The sequence below is a fragment of the Adiantum capillus-veneris genome, chromosome 3 (genome assembly GCF_014529385.1).
Source record: "Adiantum capillus-veneris isolate H3 chromosome 3, ASM1452938v2, whole genome shotgun sequence".
In the NCBI taxonomy this organism is placed as follows: domain Eukaryota; kingdom Viridiplantae; phylum Streptophyta; class Polypodiopsida; order Polypodiales; family Pteridaceae; genus Adiantum; species Adiantum capillus-veneris.
The window spans coordinates 113,653,995-113,657,372 of record NC_140933.1 but is presented as its reverse complement, the minus strand read 5'-3'; positions in this window follow the sequence as shown (position 1 = coordinate 113,657,372).

Genomic DNA, 3,378 nt, shown 5'->3' with positions numbered 1-3,378 from the left:
CTTTCTATCACCCATGCCAAGTGTGATAGATTGATTATGCCATTTCTCTCTTGAATAATAGGTCTTCAGTTCAACTCCTCGTCGGCTAGATCTTTAGGTCTTTTAATTTTAATTAGTTTCCTACGACGCTCCCTTAGTTTCTCTTTCTTTCTCTCTCAATGTGTGTGCGTTTTTTTGGATCGTATGCATGTTTTCTTTCTCTTTTCCTCTCTCAATGTGTGCGTTTTTTGTTTATGCATGTTCTCTCTCTCTTTTCCTCTCTCAATGCGTGCGTTTTTTGTTTATGCATGCTCTCTCTCTCTTTTTCTCTCTCAATGTGTGTGTGCATTCTTTGTTTATGTATGTGTGTGCGTTTTTGCACTCTCTCTCTCTCTCTCTCTCTCTCTCTCTCAAAAACACTATATGTGTGTGTGTATGTGTGTGTGTGTGAGAGAGAGCGCGATGGAGAGAGAAAGAGGGGAAGGGAACATGAGAATGAGGAGAGGGAAGGAGCATACCTGGCTCTCCTTCCTCTCCTCGTGTGTGTGTGTGTGTGTGTGTGTGTGTGTGTGTGTGTGTAAAAGAAAAAGAGAGAGAGAGAGAGAGAGAGAGAGAGAGAGTGAGGGAGAGCGTTACCTGTTCTTTGCTTGAGGGCGCCGAAAAACTCAGATCTGAGATCTGAGTTTTTGGGCGCGCTCGGTTATTTTTTTTACCCCAGCTGGCGTCGCTATGAGCGTCGCTATGAGCGTCGCAAATTTCTTTGTAAATTTGCGACGCTCATAGCGACGCTTATAGCGACGCTCATAGCGACGCCGGGAATTTTTTTTTTTGAGCGTCGCTGTGTGAGCGTCGCTAATGTGAAGAGCCTCTTGTAGTGATGGTGCTTTCAAGGTTCCGAAAAATCTATTTCACAAGAATCAATGGACAACATTCTTTCTTTTTTGATGGGTTTATGTCTTGCTCAACTCTCATCTACAATGCCTACTTAATCAAGAAACTAATGTCTACTCTAATGGGTATATGGATTGAAGGTGCTTTTGGGAGAAAGACATGTCCCGTGAAGCTCAACTTGTATGAAATAAAGGCTCAAGCATGATGAGATCAATTTTGTTATGCCCATGCAATAGCAAGGAGTTTTATGGGCTCTTTAAGGATGAGAGCCATGCCAATTTAGTGACCTTTTATAGAGGCACATTTTTATCTATGGCAAGTAGAGTTGTGAGCTCTCCCTATTCAGCTTTGTAGTACTAGAGGTACTTTATACAAACAAATAGAGGTAGAATAATGTGAAAATTGCAATATGTTTGTTTGTTTTTAAGAGACAGAGAGAAGGGGCGATGAGCATGGGATGACCTCCTGTATGTGGTACTCATAATCTAGGTCAAGCTTCTTAACCATGGGCTGGACATTGAAATCTATGCAATGAGAGTTTTTGGCTTCACAAGAGGACAAGTGAAGGAAATGGAGTAGTTGCGTGAATTTGAAAAAAGTAGGAGCACGGTTGCTGCTCTTTTCAAACCCTAGCCTTACCATCAAGCCTTAAAAAGACCGCATGGCCAGCAGTAGCCATCATAGTTAAACGCGAGACACACACACACAAAGAGAGAGAGAGAGAGAGAGAGAGAGAGAGAGAGGAGCATGGGGTGAACTTTTTCATGTGGTACTCATAATCTAGGTCAAGCTTCTTAACCATGGGCTGGACATTGAAGTCTACCTAATGAGAGTTTTTGGCTTCATAAGAGGACAAGTGAAGGAAATGGAGTAGTTGCATGAATTTGAAAAAAGTAGGAGTACGGTTGATGCTCTTTGCAAACCCTAGCCTTACCATCAAGCCTTAAGAAGACCGCATGCCGAGTAGTAGCCATCATAGTTAAAAGAGAGAGAGAGAGAGAGAGAGAGAGAGAGAGAGAGAGAGAGAGAGAGAGAGAGAGAGAGAGAGAGAGAGATTTTATTATCATCCTCGGAGGTCAAATATGACATATGGGACCAAAGTTACATGTGATGTAGTATGTGTATGGCTGATGAGTGACTCTCGATGCTCCAAAATTGTGGTGATGAGAGTCGCAATGGAGAGCCCACACTTTGGCTGGGAGAGGAAAGTGTGTAGGTCTAAGTAATGGCTCAAATTGTGAGACAAGCAAGTTTGGATGTGACCAAAAGCTGAGCACTCTAGTAGTGTGTGGTACTTAGACTCTCGAACTTGCAGTGAGCATAATGTGCACAGTCGATTTGAATCTTCTCCATTGCCCCAACGTCCTATCTCGCATCGAAGGAAATGGGATCTAAGCCGAATGACTGCGATAGTGTGTATCGCCGACAAGGGGATAGGCTCAAGCATGTAAGTGTGCGTACGGTTTCCTCTTTCAGCGAAGAACCTGGTTTTGTAGTTGGGGGAAATATGGGTGGTGTAATGTATAAAGCGTGACACAGGATTTCTCCCAAGCCGTAATACATTGGCGTTGTAGAAAAGCTTCATTCACTTGGGAGTCAATTGAAGCATCATGTAGCAAGTGTAATGCATCCCATCTCCCAAACCACTTCTTTATGTCTTGCATCCATCCCGTGCTCAAGATCTTGCTTTTATGCGTCTTTTGAACTTTTTTGCTTTCTTCCCATGCAATTGTATGAAGTCGATGTGAGGGGTTTTGACGCATCTTTATCATGTACTCCACAACCCTTTCCATGCCCATAACCTCAATTGGAGACATCCCGACTCAAGAAGTAGGAGCATATATGGTGTTTGTGTCTTCACTTGGAGAAAGTTTATAAGAAAACGCTTTTAGACATTCTCAAACTCTTTCCAAGTAGACTTTGAGATGCTCCCGCCGCACACTTCAACTCCATAAAGAAGAACCGGTGTCACCAATGCATCAAAAATGTTTCTCGCATTACACATGTTCTCAAATGCATAAAATTCTCTCTTTCCCGCTTCCAAACGATGCATAGCACATTCATGCCACTTGTGATTGGACGGAACCTCAAGGCCAAGGTACTTAAAGCTCTCAACAACTTCAAGTGTTTCATTGTTGTACACAATGCATGGCTTCTCCTTATGGTTGGTTTTCACAAGCATAACCTTTGTCTTAGATTCGTTCACAATCAATCCACTATGCAAGAAAAAGTTCTCAAGGACAACCATAAGCTTTTGTGCATCTTCTAAAGTGTGTGCTAGAAGCACTACATCATCCGCATACAACAAAAGCATGATTACCGCATTGCAAATAGTGACCTCTTTAATGCCTTCTTCTTGCATAAAGTCAAGTAATATGTGTTCCAATTGATCGATGCATAGACAAAAGAGAGTTGGTGACAACGGACATCCTTGTTTAACCCCAATAGTGCTTACGAAAATTTCTGAAATTTCTCTTCCCATGCGCAATTGACAAATCACCTTTTCAT